Genomic DNA, 15,987 nt, shown 5'->3' with positions numbered 1-15,987 from the left:
ACATTTCGCACTTGTGATAGTGTTGAAAAACCACTTTTCGCACTTGTGTTAGTGTTGAAAAACCACTTTCCGCACTTGTGTTGGTGCAGGAAACCACTTTTGCACTTGTATTAGTGTGGAAAAAACACTTTTTGCACTTGTGATAGTGTTGAAAAACCACTTTTCGCACTTGTGTTAGTGTTGAAAAACCACTTTTAGCACTTGTGTTGGTGCAGGAAACCACTTTTGCACTTGTATTAGTGTGGAAAAACCACTTTTCGCACTTGTGTTGGTGCAGGAAACCACTTTTGCACTTGTATTAGTGTGGAAAAAACACTTTTTGCACTTGTGTTAGTGTTGAAAAACCACTTTTCGCACTTGTGTTAGTGATGAAAAACCACTATTCGCACTTGTGTTGGTACAGGAAACCACTTTTGCACTTGTATTAGTGTAGAAAACCACTTTTCGCACTTGTGTTAGTGTTGAAAAACCACTTTTCGCACTTTTGTTAGTGTTGAAAAACCACTTTTTGCACTACTGTTGGTGCAGGAACCCACTTTTGCACTTGCATTAGTGTGGAAAAAACACTTTTTGCACTTGTGATAGTGTTGAAAAACCACTTTTCGCACTTGTGTTAGTGTTGAAAAACCACTTTTCGCACTTGTGTTGGTGCAGGAAACCACTTTTGCACTTGCATTAGTGTGGAAAAACCACTTTTTGCACTTGTGTTAGTGTTGAAAAACCACTTTTCGTACTTGTGTTGGTGCAGGAAACCACTTTTGCACTTGTATTAGTGTGGAAAAACCACTTTTCGCACTTGTGTTAGTGTTGAAAAACCACTTTTCGCACTTGTGTTAGTGTTGAAAAACCACTTTTCGCACTTGTATTAGTGTGGAAAAACCACTTTTTGCACTTGTGATAGTGTTGAAAAACCACTTTTTGCACTTGTGTTAGTGTTGAAAAACCGCTTTTCGCACTTGTGTTTGTGTTGAAAAACCACTTTTAGCACTTGTGTTGGTGCAGGAAACCACTTTTGCCACTTGTATTAGTGTGGAAAAAACACTTTTTGCACTTGTGATAGTGTTGAAAAAACACTTTTTGCACTTGTGTTAGTGTTGAAAAACCACTTTTCGCACTTGTGTTAGTGTTGAAAAACCACTTTTAGCACTTGTATTAGTGTGGAAAAAACACTTTTTGCACTTGTGATAGTGTTGAAAAACCACTTTTCGCACTTGTGTTGGTGCAGGAAACCACTTTTGCACTTGTATTAGTGTGGAAAAAACACTTTTTGCACTTGTGATCGTGTTGAAAAACCACTTTTCGCACTTGTGTTAGTGTTAAAAAACCACTTTTCGCACTTGTGTTGGTGCAGGAAACCACTTTTGCACTTGTATTAGTGTGGAAAAACCACTTTTCGCACTTGTGTTAGTGTTGAAAAACCACTTTTCGCACTTGTGTTAGTGTTGAAAAACCACTTTTCGCACTTGTGTTGGTGCAGGAAACCACTTTTGCACTTGTATTAGTGTGAAAAAAACCACTTTTCGCACTTGTGTTAGTGTTGAAAAACCACTTTTCGCACTTGTGTTAGTGTTGAAAAACCACTTTTCGCACTTGTGTTGGTGCAGGAAACCACTTTTGCACTTGTATTAGTGTGGAAAAACTACTTTTCGCACTTGTGTTAGTGTTGAAAAACCACTTTTCGCACTTGTGTTAGTGTTAGAAAAACCACTTTTCGCACTTGTGTTGGTGCAGGAAACCACTTTTGCACTTGTATTAGTGTGGAAAAACCACTTTTCGCACTTGTGTTAGTGTTGAAAAACCACTTTTCGCACTTGTGTTAGTGTTGAAAAACCACTTTTCGCACTTGTGTTAGTGTTGAAAATCCACTTTTCCCACTTGTGTTGGTGCAGGAAAGCACTTTTGCACTTGTATTAGTGTGGAAAAAACACTTTTTGCACTTGTGATAGTGTTGAAAAACTACTTTTCGCACTTGTATTAGTGTTGAAAAACCACTTTTCGCACTTGTGTTGGTGCTGGAAACCACTTTTGCACTTGTAATAGTGTGGAAAAACCACTTTTTGCACTTGTGTTAGTGTTGAAAAACCACTTTTCGCACTTGTGTTAGTGTTGAAAATCCACTTTTCCCACTTGTGTTGGTGCAGGAAACCACTTTTGCACTTGTATTAGTGTGGAAAAAACACTTTTTGCACTTGTGATAGTGTTGAAAAACCACTTTTCGCACTTGCATTAGTGTTGAAAAACCACTTTTTGCACTTGCATTAGTGTTGAAAAACCACTTTTCGCACTTGTGTTAGTGTTGAAAAACCACTTTTCGCACTTGTGTTAGTGTTGAAAAACCACTTTTCGCACTTGTGTTGGTGCAGGAAACCACTTTTGCACTTGTATTAGTGTGGAAAAAACACTTTTTGCACTTGTGTTGGTGCAGGAAACCACTTTTGCACTTGTATTAGTGTGGTAAAAACACTTTTTGCACTTGTGATCGTGTTGAAAAACCACTTTTCACACTTGTGTTAGTGTTGAAAAACCACTTTTCGCACTTGTGTTGGTGCAGGAAACCACTTTTGCACTTGTATTAGTGTTGAAAAACCACTTTTTGCACTTGTGTTAGTGTTGAAAAACCACTTTTCACACTTGTGTTGGTGCAGGAAACCACTTTTGCACTTGTATTAGTGTGAAAAAACCCACTTTTTGCACTTGTGTTAGTGTTGAAAAACCACTTTTCGCACTTGTGTTAGTGTTGAAAAACCACTTTTCACACTTGTGTTGGTGCAGGAAACCACTTTTGCACTTGTATTAGTGTGGAAAAACCACTTTTCGCACTTGTGTTAGTGTTGAAAAACCACTTTTCGCACTTGTGTTAGTGTTGAAAAACCACTTTTCGCACTTGTGTTAGTGTTGAAAATCCACTTTTCCCACTTGTGTTGGTGCAGGAAAGCACTTTTGCACTTGTATTAGTGTGGAAAAAACACTTTTTGCACTTGTGATAGTGTTGAAAAACTACTTTTCGCACTTGTATTAGTGTTGAAAAACCACTTTTCGCACTTGTGTTGGTGCTGGAAACCACTTTTGCACTTGTAATAGTGTGGAAAAACCACTTTTTGCACTTGTGTTAGTGTTGAAAAACCACTTTTCGCACTTGTTTTAGCGTTGAAAATCCACTTTTCCCACTTGTGTTGGTGCTGGAAACCACTTTTGCACTTGTAATAGTGTGGAAAAACCACTTTTTGCACTTGTGTTAGTGTTGAAAAACCACTTTTCGCACTTGTGTTAGTGTTGAAAATCCACTTTTCCCACTTTTGTTGGTGCAGGAAACCACATTTGCACTTGTATTAGTGTGGAAAAACCACTTTTCGCACTTGTGTTAGTGTTGAAAAACCACTTTTCGCACTTGTGTTGGTGCAGGAAACCACTTTTGCACTTGTATTAGTGTGGAAAAAGCACTTTTTGCACTTGTGATCGTGTTGAAAAACCACTTTTCGCACTTGTGTTAGTGTTGAAAAACCACTTTTCGCAGTTGTGTTAGTGTTGAAAAACCACTTTTCGCACTTGTGTTAGTGTTGAAAATCCACTTTTCGCACTTGTGTTGGTGCAGGAAACCAATTTCGCACTTGTATTAGTGTTGAAAAACCACTTTTCGCACTTGTGTTAGTGTTGAAAAACCACTTTTCGCACTTGTGTTAGTGTTGAAAAACCACTTTTCGCACTTGTGTTGGTGCAGGAAACCAATTTTGCACTTGTATTAGTGTGCAAAAACCACATTTCGCACTTGTGATAGTGTTGAAAAACCACTTTTCGCACTTGTGTTAGTGTTGAAAAACCACTTTTCGCACTTGTGTTAGTGAAGGAAACCACTTTTCGCACTTGTGTTAGTGTTGAAAAACCACTTTCCGCACTTGTGTTGGTGCAGGAAACCACTTTTGCACTTGTATTAGTGTGGAAAAAACACTTTTTGCACTTGTGATAGTGTTGAAAAACCACTTTTCGCACTTGTGTTAGCGTTGAAAAACCACTTTTAGCACTTGTGTTGGTGCAGGAAACCACTTTTGCACTTGTATTAGTGTGGAAAAACCACTTTTCGCACTTGTGTTGGTGCAGGAAACCACTTTTGCACTTGTATTAGTGTGGAAAAAACACTTTTTGCACTTGTGTTAGTGTTGAAAAACCACTTTTCGCACTTGTGTTAGTGATGAAAAACCACTATTCGCACTTGTGTTGGTACAGGAAACCACTTTTGCACTTGTATTAGTGTAGAAAACCACTTTTCGCACTTGTGTTAGTGTTGAAAAACCACTTTTCGCACTTGTGTTAGTGATGAAAAACCACTATTCGCACTTGTGTTGGTACAGGAAACCACTTTTGCACTTGTATTAGTGTAGAAAACCACTTTTCGCACTTGTGTTAGTGTTGAAAAACCACTTTTTGCACTACTGTTGGTGCAGGAACCCACTTTTGCACTTGCATTAGTGTGGAAAAAACACTTTTTGCACTTGTGATAGTGTTGAAAAACCACTTTTCGCACTTGTGTTAGTGTTGAAAAACCACTTATCGCACTTGTGTTGGTGCAGGAAACCACTTTTGCACTTGCATTAGTGTGGAAAAACCACTTTTTGCACTTGTGTTAGTGTTGAAAAACCACTTTTCGTACTTGTGTTGGTGCAGGAAACCACTTTTGCACTTGTATTAGTGTGGAAAAACCACTTTTCGCACTTGTGTTAGTGTTGAAAAACCACTTTTCGCACTTGTGTTAGTGTTGAAAAACCACTTTTCGCACTTGTATTAGTGTGGAAAAACCACTTTTTGCACTTGTGATAGTGTTGAAAAACCACTTTTTGCACTTGTGTTAGTGTTGAAAAACCGCTTTTCGCACTTGTGTTTGTGTTGAAAAACCACTTTTAGCACTTGTGTTGGTGCAGGAAACCACTTTTGCCACTTGTATTAGTGTGGAAAAAACACTTTTTGCACTTGTGTTAGTGTTGAAAAACCACTTTTCGCACTTGTGTTAGTGTTGAAAAACCACTTTTAGCACTTGTATTAGTGTGGAAAAAACACTTTTTGCACTTGTGATAGTGTTGAAAAACCACTTTTCGCACTTGCGTTAGTGTTGAAAAACCACTTTTCGTACTTCTGTTAGTGTTGAAAATCCACTTTTCCCACTTGTGTTGGTGCAGGAAACCACTTTTGCACTTGTATTAGTGTGGAAAAACCACTTTTCGCACTTGTGTTAGTGTTGAAAAACCACTTTTCGCACTTGTGTTGGTGCAGGAAACTACTTTTGCACTTGTATTAGTGTGGAAAAAACACTTTCTGCACTTGTGATAGTGTTGAAAAACCACTTTTCGCACTTGTGTTAGTGTTGAAAAACCACTTTTCGCACTTGTGTTAGTGTTGAAAAACCACTTTTTGCACTTGTGTTAGTGTTGAAAAACCACTTTTCGCACTTGTGTTAGTGTTGAAAATCCACTTTTCGCACTTGTGTTGGTGCAGGAAACCACTTTTGCACTTGTATTAGTGTGGAAAAAACACTTTTTGCACTTGTGATAGTGTTGAAAAACCACTTTTCGCACTTGTGTTAGTGTTGAAAAACCACTTTTCGCACTTGTGTTAGTGTTGAAAAACCACTTTTCGCACTTATGTTGGTGCAGGAAACCACTTTTGCACTTGTACGAGTGTGGAAAAAACACTTTTTGCACTTGTGATAGTGTTGAAAAACGACTTTTTGCACTTGTGTTGGTGCAGGAAACCACTTTTGCACTTGTATTAGTGTGGAAAAAACACTTTTTGCACTTGTGATCGTGTTGAAAAACCACTTTTCGCACTTGTGTTGGTGCAGGAAACCACTTTTGCACTTGTACGAGTGTGGAAAAAACACTTTTTGCACTTGTGATAGTGTTGAAAATCCACTTTTCCCACTTGTGTTGGTGCAGGAAACCACTTTTGCACTTGTATTAGTGTGGAAAAAACACTTTTTGCACTTGTGATCGTGTTGAAAAACCACTTTTCGCACTTGTGTTAGTGTTAAAAAACCACTTTTTGCACTTGTGTTGGTGCAGGAAACCACTTTTGCACTTGTATTAGTGTGGAAAAACCACTTTTCACACTTGTGTTAGTGTTGAAAAACCACTTTTCGCACTTGTGTTAGTGTTGAAAAACCACTTTTCGCACTTGTGTTGGTGCAGGAAACCACTTTTGCACTTGTATTAGTGTGAAAAAAACCACTTTTCGCACTTGTGTTAGTGTTGAAAAACCACTTTTCGCACTTGTGTTAGTGTTGAAAAACCACTTTTCGCACTTGTGTTGGTGCAGGAAACCAGTTTTGCACTTGTATTATTGTGGAAAAACTACTTTTCGCACTTGTGTTGGTGCAGGAAACCACTTTTGCACTTGTATTAGTGTGGAAAAACCACTTTTCGCACTTGTGTTAGTGTTGAAAAACCACTTTTCGCACTTGTGTTAGTGTTGAAAAACCACTTTTCGCACTTGTGTTAGTGTTGAAAATCCACTTTTCCCAATTGTGTTGGTGCAGGAAAGCACTTTTGCACTTGTATTAGTGTGGAAAAAACACTTTTTGCACTTGTGATAGTGTTGAAAAACTACTTTTCGCACTTGTATTAGTGTTGAAAAACCACTTTTCGCACTTGTGTTGGTGCTGGAAACCACTTTTGCACTTGTAATAGTGTGGAAAAACCACTTTTTGCACTTGTGTTAGTGTTGAAAAACCACTTTTCGCACTTGTGTTAGTGTTGAAAATCCACTTTTCCCACTTGTGTTGGTGCAGGAAACCACTTTTGCACTTGTATTAGTGTGGAAAAAACACTTTTTGCACTTGTGATAGTGTTGAAAAACCACTTTTCGCACTTGCATTAGTGTTGAAAAACCACTTTTCGCACTTGTGTTAGTGTTGAAAATCCACTTTTCCCACTTGTGTTGGTGCAGGAAACCACTTTTGCACTTGTATTAGTGTGGAAAAAACACTTTTTGCACTTGTGTTGGTGCAGGAAACCACTTTTGCACTTGTATTTGTGTGGTAAAAACACTTTTTGCACTTGTGATCGTGTTGAAAAACCACTTTTCACACTTGTGTTAGTGTTGAAAAACCACTTTTCGCACTTGTGTTGGTGCAGGAAACCACTTTTGCACTTGTATTAGTGTGGAAAAACCACTTTTTGCACTTGTGTTAGTGTTGAAAAACCACTTTTTGCACTTGTGTTAGTGTTGAAAAACCACTTTTCGCACTTGTGTTGGTGCAGGAAACCACTTTTGCACTTGTATTAGTGTGAAAAAACCCACTTTTTGCACTTGTGTTAGTGTTGAAAAACCACTTTTCACACTTGTGTTAGTGTTGAAAAACCACTTTTCACACTTGTGTTGGTGCAGGAAACCACTTTTGCACTTGTATTAGTGTGGAAAAACCACTTTTCGCACTTGTGTTAGTGTTGAAAAACCACTTTTCGCACTTGTGTTAGTGTTGAAAAACCACTTTTCGCACTTGTGTTGGTGCAGGAAACCACTTTTGCACTTGTATTAGTGTGGAAAAACCACTTTTCGCACTTGTGTTAGTGTTGAAAAACCACTTTTCGCACTTGTGTTAGTGTTGAAAAACCACTTTTCGCACTTGTGTTAGTGTTGAAAATCCACTTTTCCCACTTGTGTTGGTGCAGGAAAGCACTTTTGCACTTGTATTAGTGTGGAAAAAACACTTTTTGCACTTGTGATAGTGTTGAAAAACTACTTTTCGCACTTGTATTAGTGTTGAAAAACCACTTTTCGCACTTGTGTTGGTGCTGGAAACCACTTTTGCACTTGTAATAGTGTGGAAAAACCACTTTTTGCACTTGTGTTAGTGTTGAAAAACCACTTTTCGCACTTGTGTTAGCGTTGAAAATCCACTTTTCCCACTTGTGTTGGTGCTGGAAACCACTTTTGCACTTGTAATAGTGTGGAAAAACCACTTTTTGCACTTGTGTTAGTGTTGAAAAACCACTTTTCGCACTTGTGTTAGTGTTGAAAATCCACTTTTCCCATTTGTGTTGGTGCAGGAAACCACATTTGCACTTGTATTAGTGTGGAAAAACCACTTTTCGCACTTGTGTTAGTGTTGAAAAACCACTTTTCGCACTTGTGTTGGTGCAGGAAACCACTTTTGCACTTGTATTAGTGTGGAAAAAGCACTTTTTGCACTTGTGATCGTGTTGAAAAACCACTTTTCGCACTTGTGTTAGTGTTGAAAAACCACTTTTCGCAGTTGTGTTAGTGTTGAAAAACCACTTTTCGCACTTGTGTTAGTGTTGAAAATCCACTTTTCGCACTTGTGTTGGTGCAGGAAACCAATTTTGCACTTGTATTAGTGTTGAAAAACCACTTTTCGCACTTGTGTTAGTGTTGAAAAACCACTTTTCGCACTTGTGTTAGTGTTGAAAAACCACTTTTCGCACTTGTGTTGGTGCAGGAAACCAATTTTGCACTTGTATTAGTGTGCAAAAACCACATTTCGCACTTGTGATAGTGTTGAAAAACCACTTTTCGCACTTGTGTTAGTGTTGAAAAACCACTTTTCGCACTTGTGTTAGTGAAGGAAACCACTTTTCGCACTTGTGTTAGTGTTGAAAAACCACTTTCCGCACTTCTGTTTGTGCAGGAAACCACTTTTGCACTTGTATTAGTGTGGAAAAAACACTTTTTGCACTTGTGATAGTGTTGAAAAACCACTTTTCGCACTTGTGTTAGTGTTGAAAAACCACTTTTCACACTTGTGTTGGTGCAGGAAACCACTTTTGCACTTGTATTAGTGTGGAAAAACCACTTTTCGCACTTGTGTTGGTGCAGGAAACCACTTTTGCACTTGTATTAGTGTGGAAAAAACACTTTTTGCACTTGTGTTAGTGTTGAAAAACCACTTTTCGCACTTGTGTTAGTGTTGAAAAACCACTTTTCGCACTTGTGTTGGTGCAGGCAACCACTTTTGCACTTGTATTAGTGTAGAAAACAACTTTTCGCACTTGTGTTAGTGTTGAAAAACCACTTTTCGCACTTTTGTTAGTGTTGAAAAACCACTTTTTGCACTACTGTTGGTGCAGGAACCCACTTTTGCACTTGCATTAGTGTGGAAAAAACACTTTTTGCACTTGTGATAGTGTTGAAAAACCACTTTTCGCACTTGTGTTAGTGTTGAAAAACCACTTTTCACACTTGTGTTAGTGTTGAAAAACCACTTTTCACACTTGTGTTGGTGCAGGAAACCACTTTTGCACTTGTATTAGTGTGGAAAAACCACTTTTCGCACTTGTTAGTGTTGAAAAACCACTTTTCGCACTTGTGTTAGTGTTGAAAAACCACTTTTCGCACTTGTGTTGGTGCAGGAAACCACTTTTGCACTTGTATTAGTGTGGAAAAACCACTTTTCGCACTTGTGTTAGTGTTGAAAAACCACTTTTCGCACTTGTGTTAGTGTTGAAAAACCACTTTTCGCACTTGTGTTAGTGTTGAAAAACCACTTTTCGCACTTGTGTTAGTGTTGAAAATCCACTTTTCCCACTTGTGTTGGTGCAGGAAAGCACTTTTGCACTTGTATTAGTGTGGAAAAAACACTTTTTGCACTTGTGATAGTGTTGAAAAACTACTTTTCGCACTTGTATTAGTGTTGAAAAACCACTTTTCGCACTTGTGTTGGTGCTGGAAACCACATTTGCACTTGTATTAGTGTGGAAAAACCACTTTTCGCACTTGTTAGTGTTGAAAAACCACTTTTTGCCTTTGTGTTGGTGCAGGAAACCACTTTTGCACTTGTATTAGTGTGGAAAAACCACTTTTTGCACTTGTGTTAGTGTTGAAAAACCACTTTTCGCACTTATGTTAGTGTTGAAAAACCACTTTTCGCACTTGTGTTGGTGCAGGAAACCACTTTTGCACTTGTATTAGTGTGGAAAAAACACTTTTTGCTCTTGTGATAGTGTTGAAAAACCACTTTTCGCACTTGTGTTAGTGTTGAAAAACCACTTTTCGCACTTGTGTTAGTGTTGAAAAACCACTTTTCGCACTTGTGTTGGTGCAGGAAACCACTTTTGCACTTGTATTAGTGTGGAAAAAACACTTTTTGCACTTGTGATAGTGTTGAAAAACCACTTTTCGCACTTGTGTTAGTGTTGAAAAACCACTTTTCGCACTTGTGTTGGTGCAGGAAACCACTTTTGCACTTGTATTAGTGTTGAAAAACCACTTTTCGCACTTGTGTTAGTGTTGAAAAACCACTTTTCGCACTTGTGTTGGTGCAGGAAACCACTTTTGCACTTGTATTAGTGTGGAAAAAACGCTTTTTGCACTTGTGATAGTGTTGAAAAACCACTTTTCGCACTTGTGTTAGTGTTGAAAAACCACTTTTCGCACTTGTGTTGGTGCAGGAAACCGCTTTTGCAATTGTATTAGTGTTGAAAAACCACTTTTCGCACTTGTGTTAGTGTTGAAAAACCACTTTTCGCACTTGTATTAGTGTGGAAAAACCACTTTTCGCACTTGTGTTGGTGCAGGAAACCACTTTTGCACTTGTATTAGTGTGGAAAAAACACTTTTTGCACTTGTGTTGGTGCAGGAAACCACTTTTGCACTTGTATTAGTGTGGTAAAAACACTTTTTGCACTTGTGATCGTGTTGAAAAACCACTTTTCACACTTGTGTTAGTGTTGAAAAACCACTTTTCGCACTTGTGTTGGTGCAGGAAACCACTTTTGCACTTGTATTAGTGTTGAAAAACCACTTTTTGCACTTGTGTTAGTGTTGAAAAACCACTTTTCGCACTTGTGTTGGTGCAGGAAACCGCTTTTGCAATTGTATTAGTGTTGAAAAACCACTTTTCGCACTTGTGTTAGTGTTGAAAAACCACTTTTCACACTTGTGTTGGTGCAGGACACCACTTTTGCACTTGTGTTGGTGCAGGAAACCACATTTGCACTTGTATTAGTGTGGAAAAACCACTTTTCGCACTTGTGTTAGTGTTGAAAAACCACTTTTCGCACTTGTGTTGGTGCAGGAAACCACTTTTGCACTTGAATTAGTGTGGAAAAAACACTTTTTGCACTTGTGTTGGTGCAGGAAACCACTTTTGCACTTGTATTAGTGTGGTAAAAACACTTTTTGCACTTGTGATCGTGTTGAAAAACCACTTTTCACACTTGTGTTAGTGTTGAAAAACCACTTTTCGCACTTGTGTTGGTGCAGGAAACCACTTTTGCACTTGTATTAGTGTTGAAAAACCACTTTTTGCACTTGTGTTAGTGTTGAAAAATCACTTTTCGCACTTGTGTTGGTGCAGGAAACCACTTTTGCACTTGTATTAGTGTGAAAAAACCCACTTTTTGCACTTGTGTTAGTGTTGAAAAACCACTTTTCGCACTTGTGTTAGTGTTGAAAAACCACTTTTCACACTTGTGTTGGTGCAGGAAACCACTTTTGCACTTTTATTAGTGTGGAAAAACCACTTTTCGCACTTGTGTTAGTGTTGAAAAACCACTTTTCGCACTTGTGTTAGTGTTGAAAAACCACTTTTCGCACTTGTGTTGGTGCAGGAAACCACTTTTGCACTTGTATTAGTGTGGAAAAACCACTTTTCGCACTTGTGTTAGTGTTGAAAAACCACTTTTCGCACTTGTGTTAGTGTTGAAAAACCACTTTTCGCACTTGTGTTAGTGTTGAAAATCCACTTTTCCCACTTGTGTTGGTGCAGGAAAGCACTTTTGCACTTGTATTAGTGTGGAAAAAACACTTTTTGCACTTGTGATAGTGTTGAAAAACTACTTTTCGCACTTGTATTAGTGTTGAAAAACCACTTTTCGCACTTGTGTTGGTGCAGGAAAGCACTTTTGCACTTGTATTAGTGTGGAAAAACCACTTTTTGCACTTGTGTTAGTGTTGAAAAACCACTTTTCGCACTTGTGTTAGCGTTGAAAATCCACTTTTCCCACTTGTGTTGGTGCTGGAAAGCACTTTTGCACTTGTAATAGTGTGGAAAAACCACTTTTTGCACTTGTGTTAGTGTTGAAAAACCACTTTTCGCACTTGTGTTAGTGTTGAAAATCCACTTTTCCCACTTTTGTTGGTGCAGGAAACCACATTTGCACTTGTATTAGTGTGGAAAAACCACTTTTCGCACTTGTGTTAGTGTTGAAAAACCACTTTTCGCACTTGTGTTGGTGCAGGAAACCACTTTTGCACTTGTATTAGTGTGGAAAAAGCACTTTTTGCACTTGTGATCGTGTTGAAAAACCACTTTTCGCACTTGTGTTAGTGTTGAAAAACCACTTTTCGCAGTTGTGTTAGTGTTGAAAAACCACTTTTCGCACTTGTGTTAGTGTTGAAAATCCACTTTTCGCACTTGTGTTGGTGCAGGAAACCAATTTCGCACTTGTATTAGTGTTGAAAAACCACTTTTCGCACTTGTGTTAGTGTTGAAAAACCACTTTTCGCACTTGTGTTAGTGTTGAAAAACCACTTTTCGCACTTGTGTTGGTGCACGAAACCAATTTTGCACTTGTATTAGTGTGCAAAAACCACATTTCGCACTTGTGATAGTGTTGAAAAACCACTTTTCGCACTTGTGTTAGTGTTGAAAAACCACTTTTCGCACTTGTGTTAGTGAAGGAAACCACTTTTCGCACTTGTGTTAGTGTTGAAAAACCACTTTTCGCACTTGTGTTGGTGCAGGAAACCACTTTTGCACTTGTATTAGTGTGGAAAAAACACTTTTTGCACTTGTGATAGTGTTGAAAAACCACTTTTCGCACTTGTGTTAGTGTTGAAAAACCACTTTTCGCACTTGTGTTGGTGCAGGAAACCACTTTTGCACTTGTATTAGTGTGGAAAAACCACTTTTCGCACTTGTGTTGGTGCAGGAAACCACTTTTGCACTTGTATTAGTGTGGGAAAAACACTTTTTGCACTTGTGTTAGTGTTGAAAAACCACTTTTCGCACTTGTGTTAGTGTTGAAAAACCACTATTCGCACTTGTGTTGGTGCAGGAAACCACTTTTGCACTTGTATTAGTGTAGAAAACCACTTTTCGCACTTGTGTTAGTGTTGAAAAACCACTTTTCGCACTTTTGTTAGTGTTGAAAAACCACTTTTTGCACTACTGTTGGTGCAGGAACCCACTTTTGCACTTGCATTAGTGTGGAAAAAACACTTTTTGCACTTGTGATAGTGTTGAAAAACCACTTTTCGCACTTGTGTTAGTGTTGAAAAACCACTTTTCGCACTTGTGTTGGTGCAGGAAACCACTTTTGCACTTGCATTAGTGTGGAAAAACCACTTTTTGCACTTGTGTTAGTGTTGAAAAACCACTTTTCGTACTTGTGTTGGTGCAGGAAACCACTTTTGCACTTGTATTAGTGTGGAAAAAACACTTTTTGCACTTGTGATAGTGTTGAAAAACCACTTTTCGCACTTGTGTTAGTGTTGAAAAACCACTTTTCACACTTGTGTTGGTGCAGGACACCACTTTTGCACTTGTATTAGTGTGGAAAAACCACTTTTCGCACTTGTGTTAGTGTTGAAAAACCACTTTTCGCACTTGTGTTAGTGTTGAAAAACCACTTTTCGCACTTGTATTAGTGTGGAAAAACCACTTTTTGCACTTGTGATAGTGTTGAAAAACCACTTTTTGCACTTGTGATAGTGTTGAAAAACCACTTTTCGCACTTTTGTTAGTGTTGAAAAACCACTTTTCGCACTTGTGTTGGTGCAGGAAACCACTTTTGCACTTGCATTAGTGTGGAAAAACCACTTTTGGCACTTGTGTTAGTGTTGAAAAACCACTTTTCGCACTTGTGTTAGTGTTGAAAAACCACTTTTCGCTCTTGTGTTGGTGCAGGAAACCACTTTTGCACTTGTATTAGTGTGGAAAAAACACTTTTTGCACTTGTGATAGTGTTGAAAAACCACTTTTCGCACTTGTGTTAGTGTTGAAAAACCACTTTTCGCACTTGTGTTAGTGTTGAAAAACCACTTTTCGCACTTGTGTTAGTGCAGGAAACCGCTTTTGCACTTGTATTAGTGTGGAAAAAACACTTTTCGCACTTGTGTTAGTGTTGAAAAACAACTTTTCGCACTTGTGTTAGTGTTGAAAAACCACTTTTCACACTTGTGTTGGTGCAGGACCCCACTTTTGCACTTGTATTAGTGTGGAAAAACCACTTTTCGCACTTGTGTTAGTGTTGAAAAACCACTTTTCGCACTTGTATTAGTGTGGAAAAACCACTTTTTGCACTTGTGTTGGTGCAGGAAACCACTTTTTGCACTTGTGTTGGTGCAGGAAACCACTTTTGCACTTGTATTAGTGTGGAAAAAACGCTTTTTGCACTTGTGATAGTGTTGAAAAACCACTTTTCGCACTTGTGTTGGTGCAGGAAACCGCTTTTGCAATTGTATTAGTGTGGAAAAACCACTTTTCGCACTTGTGTTAGTGTTGAAAAACCACTTTTCGCACCTGTGTTGGTGCAGGACACCACTTTTGCACTTGTATTAGTGTGGAAAAACCACTTTTCGCACTTGTGTTAGTGTTGAAAAACCACTTTTCGCACTTGTATTAGTGTGGAAAAACCACTTTTTGCACTTGTGATAGTGTTGAAAAAACACTTTTTGCCCTTGTGTTAGTGTTGAAAATCCACTTTTCCCACTTGTGTTGGTGCAGGAAACCACTTTTGCACTTGTATTAGTGTGGAAAAACCACTTTTTGCACTTCTGTTAGTGTTGAAAAACCACTTTTCGCACTTGTGTTAGTGTTGAAAATCCACTTTTCCCACTTGTGTTGGTGCAGGAAACCATTTTTGCACTTGTATTAGTGTGGAAAAAACACTTTTTGCACTTGTGATAGTGTTGAAAAACCACTTTTCGCACTTGCGTTAGTGTTGAAAAACCACTTTTCATACTTCTGTTAGTGTTGAAAAGCCACTTTTCCCACTTGTGTTGGTGCAGGAAACCACTTTTGCACTTGTATTAGTGTGGAAAAACCACTTTTCGCACTTGTGTTAGTGTTGAAAAACCACTTTTCGCACTTGTGTTGGTGCAGGAAACTACTTTTGCACTTGTATTAGTGTGGAAAAAACACTTTTTGCACTTGTGATAGTGTTGAAAAACCACTTTTCGCACTTGTGTTAGTGTTGAAAAACCACTTTTCGCACTTGTGTTAGTGTTGAAAAACCACTTTTTGCACTTGTGTTAGTGTTGAAAAACCACTTTTCGCACTTGTGTTAGTGTTGAAAATCCACTTTTCACACTTGTGTTGGTGCAGGAAACCACTTTTGCACTTGTATTAGTGTGGAAAAAACACTTTTTGCACTTGTGATAGTGTTGAAAAACCACTTTTCGCACTTGTGTTAGTGTTGAAAAACCACTTTTCCCACTTGTGTTGGTGCAGGAAACCATTTTTGCACTTGTATTAGTGTGGAAAAAACACTTTTTGCACTTGTGATAGTGTTGAAAAACCACTTTTCGCACTTGCGTTAGTGTTGAAAAACCACTTTTCGTACTTCTGTTAGTGTTGAAAATCCACTTTTCCCACTTGTGTTGGTGCAGGAAACCACTTTTGCACTTGTATTAGTGTGGAAAAACCACTTTTCGCACTTGTGTTAGTGTTGAAAAACCACTTTTCGCACTTGTGTTGGTGCAGGAAACTACTTTTGCACTTGTATTAGTGTGGAAAAAACACTTTCTGCACTTGTGATAGTGTTGAAAAACCACTTTTCGCACTTGTGTTAGTGTTGAAAAACCACTTTTCGCACTTGTGTTAGTGTTGAAAAACCACTTTTCGCACTTGTGTTAGTGTTGAAAAACCACTTTTTGCACTTGTGTTAGTGTTGAAAAACCACTTTTCGCACTTGTGTTAGTGTTGAAAATCCACTTTTCGCACTTGTGTTGGTGCAGGAAACCACTTTTGCACTTGTATTAGTGTGGAAAAAACACTTTTTGCACTTGTGATAGTGTTGAAAAACCACTTTTCGCACT

The sequence above is a fragment of the Myxine glutinosa genome, chromosome 3, assembly GCF_964187855.1.
Source record: "Myxine glutinosa chromosome 3, kmMyxGlut1.1, whole genome shotgun sequence".
Lineage (NCBI taxonomy): Eukaryota > Metazoa > Chordata > Myxini > Myxiniformes > Myxinidae > Myxine > Myxine glutinosa.
Note: the sequence above shows the minus strand (reverse complement) of the source record.